Source organism: Rutidosis leptorrhynchoides, chromosome 1 (assembly GCF_046630445.1).
Source record: "Rutidosis leptorrhynchoides isolate AG116_Rl617_1_P2 chromosome 1, CSIRO_AGI_Rlap_v1, whole genome shotgun sequence".
NCBI classification, from domain to species: Eukaryota; Viridiplantae; Streptophyta; class Magnoliopsida; order Asterales; family Asteraceae; genus Rutidosis; species Rutidosis leptorrhynchoides.
Window position 1 is genome coordinate 210,937,493 of NC_092333.1, and position 12,744 is coordinate 210,950,236.

The 12,744-nt window shown below is 34.5% G+C and overlaps 1 pseudogene; it reads right to left on the minus strand.

Annotated features, from left to right (window-relative positions):
- Positions 1-60: 60 nt before the first annotated feature.
- On the minus strand, positions 61-5,704 carry LOC139894330 (probable serine/threonine-protein kinase PBL11; annotated as a pseudogene).
- Positions 5,705-12,744: the final 7,040 nt, after the last annotated feature.

A 12,744-nucleotide genomic window follows, 5' to 3' on the forward strand; every position in this document is an offset into this window, starting at 1 on the left:
AACGGATATTAACAGTCTTAAAGGTTAATTAATTACTTGTTCGATATCACATATTCCTCTTCAGCTAGGCAACGCAATTTCTTCCAAAGAAGTAACAACTTCCTGCATTTCAGGTCTACGTTTGCGATCATTGCTGAGACACTTTAGTGCGAGTGCAGCCACAGCTTCAGCACCTTTTTTCGAATACAAACCGCCCAACTGTGGGTCCATCATTCTAAAAACGCCTCCATCGTCAACTAAAAATGGCTTCGCCCATTACACCAATAATATCTTTTTATTATCAACTGCACGTCGTCCTGATAACAACTCTAATAAAACCACCCCGAAACCGTACACGTCATGCATTTTCGTCAAGTGCCCTGTGCGGCACCACACATCAATTCGTTAACCTTATAACTCAAATCTCTTTTATTTATTTATTTATTTATTTATACATTAAAAGAGGAGCAATATCTCTCCTCCTTAAAAAATGAAACCCCTTTATAACCATTAGATCAATGACAAAAATCAATCTTAGCCATTCATTTCACTTATTAGCTAACAAATAAAAGAGATTAGCTAACCATGTTGAGAAATTCCTTTGATACCCTTTAATACTTAAAGAAAATATTCACCACACATACTTCAAATTTCAATTCGTTCATTGTCCATATTCTTTCTCTCCTGCTATCCCTAATTCAAAATCATTCGAACCCTAATTCAAAATTACAAATCCTAATTCAAAATCACATGATTGATTTGGTAATCGTTCAACCCTAAATTCGATCCGGCGAACCCTAATTCAATATCACAAATTTTATTTGGTATTCGTTAAACCATAACCTCAATCATGCGAACCATATTCTCAATATTCACTTTCGGAAAATTTGGGTTCTTAACATCACTTTCTGAATTACATGTAGTTATTCAAAGATTCATCCTGTTTTGTTACGATTATGAACGAACAGTTTGTGAATTATGTGTCGATAAATCATGATATGAGTACATTATGGTTCGATGCAGCACTATTCAGTACAATAACAAACGATTTATCCTCTAATGAAGGTATCTCAATTTAGGTAATTACATCAAAATCCCCTATATTACAATTTTTGTTTTATTGCTACTAATTAAAAGCCTGTATATAATCTCAATATTGCGATTGTTGTTATATTGCTACTAAAAAAATCACTTCTATGTAATCTCATAAAACATGTAAATTTGTTTTAAAGACAATCCGATAAGATTTGTGGCCTTATACAACGTCAATTGTTGATCCTGTTTTGAATATTGATGCATCAGTTAGTGGTATATGTATCATGAAGGGTTCAATAATCAATGTCTTATGAAGGGTTCAACCTACGTGTTGATACTTGATTTTCAAGATACTTTAAGGATGTTCCATGGTAACTACTGGATTTCCTTTTTATGATCACATGTTAGATGTAAGTTTCATTGTTTACTCAACTTTTAGACTTCTTGAATATTTTGTTTGTCTAAATCAAAATTGAGGGTTAAATTTTTGAGAACTATTAAACTGTATTAATTTTATCATACTAAATGTCCACCTTTAGAACAAAAAAGGTAGATTTTGATTACTTTATCATACTATTCCTAACCTAAAATACTAGCTTGAAGATAGATTGAATACTCTGCTTCATCAAATGAAAGATTGCTGCAACACATTGTAATGGTCCAACTATCAATCAATATAGTATGTATATTATAATTATATTAAAGATTAATATAATTACTTTATAATGGATTTGGATACTAATGCATTTTGGTGATTATGGGGTAAGGGTTTCCATCAATGTACGTAGCTGTTCAAATTGTCATGTTGAATAATTAACAGTTAATTAGTTACACATATCTGATATAGAAAATATATTAGCTACACTTTAGGGCCTTGTCTTTAAAAAAATATATAGAAAATATCTTTTTTCTAATTATACTATCTCAAATAAATAGACCGAGTCCACACATTAACTATTCCGGATCAATGAATAATCCTTTTTTGATATTGTACATGTTGCTTTTGATAGTTATGACAGCATACGTGAGTGATAATATAAGTTGCAATCACATATGAAATCAATTATGTGATGGAAAAAATCACATAATATATCACTTTTGGTATATAGATACTCACTGTTGTAGTTTCCAGTGTCTATTTTCAAGTGAGTTTGATGATTCTCTTGAGTATTCTTGGTCATGGGTGTTGAAGCTTAAAGATGAACTATATTCGTTTGCTTAAAGCACTATTCTTAATTATTAGGCTCCATTCATGACACAGGATTTACTTATGGTGTAGTTTATTGGTTTTCTTTTATTCATTGCATGAAATTTTTTCTCACGGAGCAAATAGTTTAACATGGTTATCATTGCAGATTTGAAGGGCTAAATCAATTCAATAGGTTTACTCGGGCTTCTCAAGGTTGTTGACACAAGAAACAAGGTTTGATATAAATAAAGATTTATATAAATAAAGAAACAAGGGCTAAATCAAGGTTGTTGCTGCAAAATAAGCTGCTGATGCTCTCTTTAAAGATTTCAGCATCTGAATTTAGTTAGGAAGCATCTATTGATCCATTTAGCCGATAAAGCAAACCTATAGCAAGCCACGAAGTTCCCACTTGGTGGGTTGGGGTAAGTTATGAGAAACATTGGCTTCTAAGTGTTCATCCTACTTACCATGTGTTATTTGCACGAGCATGAATATTTTATCATCGTAAATATTCGCCATGCCTTCTAAGATAGACGTTCTATTTTTATGGTGCAGAATTCGGTTTAAGGGACTCCCAACTTTGCAATTAGATCACGTCAATGAGCCATACATGTAAGTTCGATTAACTTTTATGTTTGTAATTTTGTCCATATCATTCATCATTCATTATTATTATTTATAAATTTTACATTTGGTTCTTATCTGAACAGATGAAAAGATCAAGTCTCTGGTGTGTTTTTACATTTGCAGTAAGTTGCAAATGTAGATGGGTTAGTTGTGTTTGGTTTAGAGTTCAAAACATGATCTTGTCAAAATAGTAAAATGCATGCCTAATTATTAGGGGTTTAATCACTTTCAAGTAACGAAAAGATCAGATAGCATGGCTAATCATAAGGAGTTTAATCACTTTCATGAAATACAGTGATAAATGCATATGTTTGTAGTTATGAAAAATGATTAATTCATTCCATTAACTTCCAATATTGATCAGTTGTTTATATGAACTTTCCCAACATTGTTAGTTTTTGAAATTTTTAAAGGAAGAAAAAAAAACTCTATTAATATTAGCCATTAAATACTAGCTAAGTCCAACTGTCAGCTAGCATCAAGTGAGTTACAGTGTCTTTGCTTTTGCATAAAGTTCTAAAAAATCAACCAAATGGGCTGAAAATGCCACCCCTAATCTTAATTACAGTATGTTGCGGTTCAGCTATGCTTGTGGTTGTGTGATTGATTTCACTTACTTTTCTCGCATTCTATTGTTAGATGACATCTGGACCATCAGTTGAAGACATAAGAAAACCTGTAGCGTTCTACCTTACTTTTATCACAAAAGGTGTTAGTGCACGTGTATTCAGATTCACTAGAACCTGATATGATCAATATAGGTATCCACCTATTTCATATATTTCAATATTTAGTATGATATGCATTTGATGTTGAGAAATCAAACCAACATGTTGATTTTTCAGTGTTTGTTATGTAATGGACTATATATTATATAGTCCATTACGATAAAGGAAAACACAAATTTGTTCTCGGCCCAACAGAAATTTTACCAAAGCAGCACAAAAAAAGAAGATTCAGAATACTCATTATCTTCTTTTATTTTATGGAGTCGCTCCAAGTCCACAAGTGCAACTTCGTGATTATGTGCTTAGTTTGTTTTACGTTATCTCCAATAGACCTGTTATCTATTTTTGTTTATGGTCACAATTATGTGTGGAATATAAACATGTGTTCATTTTAACTGCATTATGTGCATTATGTACATTGCGACTCGGTCAAGTGTGCAATTTCAGCCCACTTTTATGTAAGTAACCAGATATGCATTTCTCAAAAGCCAGCTTTGATGTATGCTATTTCTATTTTCTAATGATTCATATGGGCAAAAAATAAATGTAAAACAATAACTGGTAATATGGAATGAATTTATAACACAACTTATTATATTACATCGATAATGCGATATGCCTTTCAGTTTTCCGCGAATTCGCAGGTATTAAACTAGTAAGATAATAAAAGCATAGTACTTTTCTTAGCATACGATAATTTCATTTTGACTTTTTGGGTCAAACTAATACTGTAACAGTTTAACTTCTAATTCGTTAATGATTTTAATAGCTTATAACAATGATTTTGTTAGCCCTACCAAAAACTATAAGTACGACCAAGCTCAACTTTTTATTCATTTATATTATATAGAATATTAAGTTCGAAAATAGTCAAGTTTGACCCAAAAAGTCAAATTGCATTTTTGTACCTGTGGATATATATTCTGGAGCAGAGTAACCACCATTCATCCAACCTTTAATAATAACAGCATTGTTAATATCTTCTGAAGGACCATCATTTCTCGATAACCCAAAACCCGAAAGTTTTGAATTAAATTCCTATAAAATTAAGGTTAATACGATCATATATAAGTCAATCAAAGTATAAGGACATAACAATTCTTAAAGTTAACTAAAAACTTTTTGAATGAGCCTGACGTACTGAATCGAGTAAAATATTAGAAGCCTTCAAATCACGATAAATAATACTTGGTTCTTTACTATGTAAGAAAGCTAATCCTTGAGCTACATCAATTGCAATGCGCATCCTTGTGGCCCAAGGAATGGGATCAACGCCTTATGCAAGAAACGAAACGTTCTATCATGATCAATAGAAACAGACTAATTAAAGCATACGGTCAGTTCATGGCTTACTTGTAAACAGGTGATTCTCTAAACAGCCATTGGGCATGGACTCGTAAACCAGAAACCTGTTTTCGCTATCTTCACAATAGCCAATGAGTTTTACGAGGTTTATGTGATGAATCGTGCCTAAGAAATCGACCTCTGTCTGCAAATTACAAGAGATAATATACATACTTCCTATCATTTCATATTTCATATGTTGATAAAGCATGATATAATTATATCTATAATCAATTACAAGAGCTAAGGCATATAAAAATGGAATGACATTTCGATTTTCTTGCCCCAATACGGAGTACTTTATAAGAACAAATTCATTACTTTTGCGTGTTCGATCATATAAACTTCACAAATTTATACTATTATTTGTTTATAATAATGGTTCATATACCAAAAAGAAAATAAGAAATTAAAAGAAACAAGTTACTTACAAGCCATTCCCTATGACTTTGATGGATTTCTGAATATAATTCTCTAACATCAACAACTACTCCGTTGCCTGGTCTCGCCGGAGCCAAAGTAGTTTCATCAATCCAACCTTTATAATCCCGACCAAAACAGCCTTCTCTGATAAAACCATTCCGACTGAAAATCCCTTGTGGCAGCTTTAAGATCATCCAACGTAAACAACTTGAGATTATCTTCTTTATCTTCTGTAAATAGATAAATAAAAAATTATAAACATAAATTTGTTACAATTGTATTACTATTAATAATCATCACTAAATAGCCCAGTGGTTGGGGCCCTAGGTAAAGCCGGAGAACTTCCTGTTGCGTCTCCTAATCGGCCAACCAACATATAAGGGACATCCAAACAGAGGTGACCTGTTCATAGAGCTAACATCAACAGAAGCACACGCAGGATCGGAGAACGACACGAAACAATATCTTCTCGCCGGCCAAAACCTGTGATGTCTAAACTACGCTGTAAGTTATCTTTGAATGAGATTATTCTAAGCTCCTTGGATCTGAGTGTGTTGGTTGTAGACGTGCTGCCTTTTCCAGATTTGAAGTTACAGTCGTTGTTGGTCAAACATAATGTTGTGGCTAATCGGGTTTGTTGGGAAAATGAAAATAATAATCTGATGAGTCAAAAGTATTTTGCAGATTTTAGAGTCTGGAGATTTAGAGTCTGAAGTTGCAGACTCTGGATTTGCTGAAGTCAACGTTTAAAGATTTCTTGAAGCCAAAGCTAAAGATTATTCTGGAGATATGTTTGCAGATTAAGAAGATTTGTTTTGAAGTTTCAGTTTTATCTCCAGAGTTGACTTTCGATTTATTAGCAAATTAGTTTGGTTTTTAGCTTATCTTTTCCATTTTTATAGCTAAGTAGTTTTGAAAACCAAATCTCCAGATTTGGCCTCTATCTGTATAAATAGGAATGTATGGTTCATTTGAAAGATGTACTTTGCACGATCAACATTATCAATCTTTATTTCATTATTGTGTTCTCTCATTCTCTGCACTTAAATTCTTCATTTATAGTATAAAGTGAGAGTCTGGTGTTCATAGTTATATTACTGTGAACTAATAACTGGTATCAGAGCGGTTAAGGTGTAAATCATATTACGGTGATCTTTACAAACGATCCATATTTTTATCAAAATGTCTACCAGTACCATTCCTACCCCAGTTATGGCTGGAAAAGGTGTGCCAATATTCGATGGCACAGACTTTGCAACTTGAAAATTGAAAGTCCTATGGTTTTTAGGATCTATTCATGAAGAAACTGAGCATGTTCTTACAACAGGACCCATTATTCCTGGTTCAATGATAGCTGTTGTTCCTGCCACAGATACTGTTGCTGCACAACCTGCCTATTTTCGTGAAACACCAAGAGAAAGGTGGACCGAAGCAGAAGCCATAAAGTTCAAGCTGGATAGCAAGATAAGGAGTATTATTGGAAATGCTGTTACTGTTTCAATTCTCAGAAAGATTAGTCATGCCAAGACTGCTAAAGCTATGTGGGATCTATTGCTTAATGACTATGAAGGAGTCACTATTGTTAAAACTCAGAAGAAGAAGAATCTGATTAGATGCTATGAAAATTTTGCTGCTGAGCCTAAAGAATCTTTAAGTGATCTCCATTCAAGATTTCAGGTTCTGATAAATGATCTTGAAAGTGTTGGTGTAGAGAAAACACAAAAAGTGTTATGTCAAAAGTTCATTGAATTGTTACCTTCGAACTTTGAGTCTGTAATTACATCTATGGTAATTAGTGAGAAGATAGATGACTATGAGTTGAGTGAATTGTTTGGTATACTATCATACTTTGAAGAAACACAACTGAAGAACAAGATCAATGCTAAGAAAACTGCTAAAGATCCAGAATCTGCATTGGTGGCTACCACAAAGAAGAATAAGCAGTTATTCTCTAGTTACTCTAGCAAGGTTGAATCTGAGAGTGATGAAACTTCTGATGATGATAGTGAAACTGATGAAGATGAGGAGATTAAAGATCTGGAAGTCCAGATGGCTCTTTTGACTCAGTGGATTGAGCAGAAAAAGTTTGGTTATAAGAAGGGTAAAGGCAAGGGTACTTTTGATCCAAAGAAAGCTAAATGCTTTAAGTGTGGCAAGTTAGGACACATAGCTGCTGACTGCTAGTCTAAGGGCGAAGGAGGTGCTAACTCCAACAATTCTGTTGACAAAGCAAGAAAGTACAAACTTAAGTACATGAAGTTAAAGAGTGAAGCAGAAAGATCTAAGAACAAAGAACAAGAGAAAGCTTTGTACACAAAAGCATGGGAAGATGAAGACTCATCATCTGATGAGGAGGAGGATAAGTGTCTTATGGCTATAATTGATGGTGATTCTAGCAAGTTTGAGGAAGATCTGAAAGCTATTGAGAAGATGGATAAAGACTCTACTTGTAATAAAGTTTCTGCTTATAAGTTACAAAATTTTGTGAACTATCTTGATAATGAAAAAGTGAGAATGTTTCAGTACTTGCTGCTTGACTTTCAATGGTGTTTAGATGATATTGATAGGTTAAGAACACAAATTTTTGATCTTAAAAACACTATCCAAGACAAAGATGCTGAAATTAAAGTCTTGAAAAAATGTGAGGTAGAACTTGACACATATAAAATGGCATAAACAGAAGAAACTAAAAGTTAAATATTGAATTAGGAAGATCAATTAAAAAGTCAAAACAAGCTAAGACTATTCAAAAACTCAAAAAGGAAATTTCTAAGCTCAATGAAAAAATCAAGAGTCAAGAAAAACCTTCAGTTAAAAGAACATCTTGTTTTCCTAAGGAAATTAAGAAGGTATGGAAACTCAAAGTTTGTGAAAATAAAAGTGTCTTAAAATCTGTTAAGGACAAGTTGATCTGGATTGGAAACAAAGCTTTTGTCTGGAGAGTGAAGGATACTCCAATTGAACCCACTGAAAATGGGTTCCCCTTAAAAACTAATCATTCTCTTTTGTTTGTGTCTTGTGTAGCAGGGTAATATGTGGTATCTGGATAGTGGTTGCTCAAGACACATGACTGGATGCAAAGAGCATCTAGTAGGGTTTGTTGAAGAAAAGGATCCTTCTGTAAGATATGGGGATAATTCTGTTTCTAAGACTATTGGTTATGGTACTGTTAAAGCTGGAAGTGCTACATTTAAGAAAGTTGCTTTAGTTGAAGGGCTGAAACATAATATGCTGAGTGTGAGCCAAATTGCTGATGAAGAATGTGAAATCAGAATTAGGAAGAAAGCTGGTATTATTTATGATCTTAAAGGAAGGCCAACACTTGTGGCCTGGAGATTTCAAAATGTGTATATGTTGGATCTAGAATCTGTTGATGCTGGAATTGAGACATGTCTGTACTCTCAGACTGTCCCAGAACTCAATTGGCTTTGGCACAAAAGGCTTTCTCATCTTAATTTCAAAAATATTAATGAGCTTTCCAAAAAGAAGCTTGTAAGAGGTCTTCCACAACAACCTCTCAAGAAAGATAAACCTTGTTCTGCTTGTATTATGGATAAACAGACCAAAACAAAGTTTTCCTCAAAAACCATAGCTACCATTAGTGTTCCACTTCACATGCTTCACATGGATCTATTTGATCTAATGAACACTAGTAGTCTGGGTGAAAAAAGATATACTTTGGTAATTGTTGATGAGTATTCTAGATTTACATGGGTTATTTTCTTAGCTGCAAAGAGTGATGCTCCTGAAGAAATCATCAACTTGATCATTAAGAGCAGGTGCAAAAGGGTGTTCTTGTCAAACAGTTGAGAAGTGATCATGGTACTGAGTTCAAAAATGTCACATTAATTGATTTTTGTATAGAGTCTGGAATTGATCAAAATTTCTCTGCTGTTAGAACTCCACAACAAAATGGAGTTGCTGAAAGAAGAAATAGGACACTCATTGAAGCATCCAGAACCATGCTATGCCAATCAAATGTTGCCCTAAGGTTCTGGGCTGAAGCTGTCAATACAGCATGTTACACCCAAAATAGGTCCTTGATTGTGAAGAAACATGGCAAAACTCCTTATGAGTTGTATCATAAAAAGGTGCCTACTATTCATTACTTCCATATATTTGGGTGTAAGTGCTATATCTTGAATCAAAGAGATCAGCTTGATAAAATGAGGCCAAAGTCTGATGAAGGTATTTTTATGGGATACTCTTCTGTATCTAAATCTTGTAGAGTATTCAATCAGAGGAGAATGAATATTGAAGAATCCATTAATGTTTCTTTTGATGAAAGTTCTTTAGAAATGGATCAGTCATTCAGTACTGAGCTATCTGCACTTGGTGAATTGTCAAATTTGATTTCAGGGAATAGTGTTCAGACTCTGAATTCAGAGTCTGAGTTAGATGAACCAAATTTGTCTGGATTGAGAAATGAAGTTGCAGATAATACTCACACAGAAGAACCTTCACAGGAAGAAGAATCTGTTGTCAATCAAGAAAGCGGTGATCAGTTATCAAATACCACTTTGGATCTCATTGTTCCTACTAGAAAATCATCTAGAAACATAGTTCCTCCAAAGCATCTTGAGGACTATGTTGTGGATTCTACAGGTTTGCCTAAACCTAGTTCTTCTTCTCAGACACCTGTGTCTGACTTTGCTATAGCAAATTACTGCTTCTTTTCTTGTTTTCTTTCACTAATTGAGCCTAAAGAAGTAGATGAAGCATTGGCTGACAATGATTGGGTTGAGGCTATGACTGAAGAATTGACAGAATTTGAAAGAAATGATGTTTGGGAATTGGTTTCAAAGCCTGCTGATAAAACTGCAATAGGTACAAAATGGGTTTTCAGAAACAAGGTTGATAAAGATGGTATTGTAATCAGAAATAAAGCAAGGTTGGTTGCTCAAGGGTACAGACAAGAAGAAGGAATAGACTATGATGAGACTTTTGCTCCTGTTGCTAGAATTGAAGCTATTAGACTGTTTCTGGCATATGCTGCTCACAAAGAAAAGCATTTCTATCTTCTTGGACAACTTGGAATGTTAAATCCATCAATTGAAATGTTGTCCAGTGATGATATTCCCTAATATGTTGTTGTAAAAAATAAAATAAAATAAAAAAAATAAATTATTCAGAGTCTGGATGACATCATATTCAGAGTCTGGATGACATCATGTTATTCAGGGTCTGGAAAAGTTTACTCTGGTGTATTTTTACTGTAAAATCGTTTCCTTATTTTGTCAAGTAAAGTTTTTCTTTATTCTATTTCCTAAAATAAAAGGGGGTAAATGGTAACTTTTTCAAACTTTTGTCAGGAGTATTTATTTTATGCATATCTCTCCTATTTTCCTATCATAAACCCTAATTCCTCTCATTCGATCATCATCTTCTTCAAAAATTCTCTCAGTTTTCAAAATTCGCTCGTGTTCTTGAAAGTTTTTGTTGAAGCTAAATGGAAAATTCAAAGTTCATCCCTTTTGTTCTTGTACCCTCTGATAACATGATTAGGGCGAAAGATTTCAGAGGAGGAAAAGATGTACAGGTTTCGGCTAATAACAGGGTTGCTTGTGGTACTATTCCGGAGAATTTTGCTAATGAAGGGTATGAGGATTTGGTATTGTTCATGCGAAATCACCCTTTGAAGGATGCTTTCTTCAAGACAACGATCATGTTTCCAGAGATGTTAGGAGAATTTTGGTATACTTGCGTTGGGAACAGAGAGGCTAGAACTATCACTGGTACTTGTAGAGATGGTAACAATTCTTTAACTCTTACTGAAAATCATTTAAGAATTGCTTTGAATCTTCCTTTTCAAGATAACTTTGTTAGAACTGTGTCAAGATCTGCTGTAAGATCTTGTTTTCCTATAGTTGGTCAATCTTTAACTGATTCATCTGTTAAGATTAGTATGTTTTCTCCAAGGTGGATGTTTTTGTTGTCGAATATCATTAGAAGTCTGAGTTTCAAGTGTGGTAGTCTGACTGAGATTAATGATTTTGAGGCACATCTATTTCATGCTATAGTCACAGGGAGGAATATTGATTTTGCACGGTTATATTTCAATGAACTCTTGGTTCTCACTGAAAAAACCAAGGGATCATAATGTGCCTTTTATCAGAATCTTAAGTTTAATGTTTGAACAAGCTGTGACTCCTGTTTTATATGATGGGCTTAAAGTGTTTCGTGTGTATGAGTATACATCTATTCCAGAATGTAGTGTCAGAATGTTTCACAGCCACATTGTGAATGATCAAGAAGTTGCTCTTACTCCTGCTATGATGCATTGGGTCAATCTTGGCCGTGCAGACCAACCTACAGATTCTGAGCAATCAGAGTTTGCAAGGGCATCTTCCTCAGAATCTGAGCAATCAGGGTCTACAGAAGATCACAACAATGGTCAACAATCTTTAGAATCTGAGCAATCAGATTCTACCCCTACACAAACTCCACCCCATGTTGTTACACAAACAGAGCAGGCTGAAGACATGAATGAGGAAATCCCATCTCATTCTAACCCATCTTCACCCACTGCTACTGAGAAAATTTCCCACTCAACCCACCTTATGAACCCACCAGTTCATACAGAGAATATCACCATAATTAAAACCTTAGCTAATACAGCACTTGTGGATTCACCTCAAAAATTCACTAGGAAAAGAGCTTCTCGTACTACTCCATCACCTCTACTAGAGGTTAGTGAGAGGAGTGCTTTGACCCAACCTGAACCTGGTAGGATAGTTAACTTGGATACCTACATTACAATCACTGAAGAAACCCACTCAGTTGACTTACATGAAGAAGTCCCAATCCTAGACTCAAATAACCAAATCCAAAAACCAACTGAAATAACCAAGCCAACTTTTACCCCAGACTTAATTCTGCCACTACCCACCCAAAATATTCCATCCTTACACATTCTTACACAGGCTGCCAATATCACACTCATGTCACAGGGTGAGATACAGGCCTCAAAACCTTCTATGTTCAAAGATCGGTTTTCTTTACAACAGGAAGGCTGTGAGGACATACCAACCCTACCCTCATCCATTGGCACTACTTCTCAGACTGAGGCACCAGTCACCATGGTTGGCCTACATCAGGCTTTGACCAAGTTGACTAAGGAGTTTGATGACAAGCTTTCTGTTGTGCAGTCTAAGATTAATAATCTTAACTTTAATAATAAAGATGAGTTGATGGAGGTGAGGAGGTTGGTTGGGGATATGCAAGGGTTGACTGGTAGAAGTGGTTCGGGGTCTGTAATAGAAATTAATCAAAGGTTGACAGAACTAGAGAAAAGAATGGCTGGTGTTGATGAAATCAAAGAATGTTTTACTGGGTTTGCTTCTGATATTTCTTCTCTCAAGGCTGAACAGGCCGAGATTTGGAAGTTCCTATCTACTCTTCCTTAGGATGATGTCA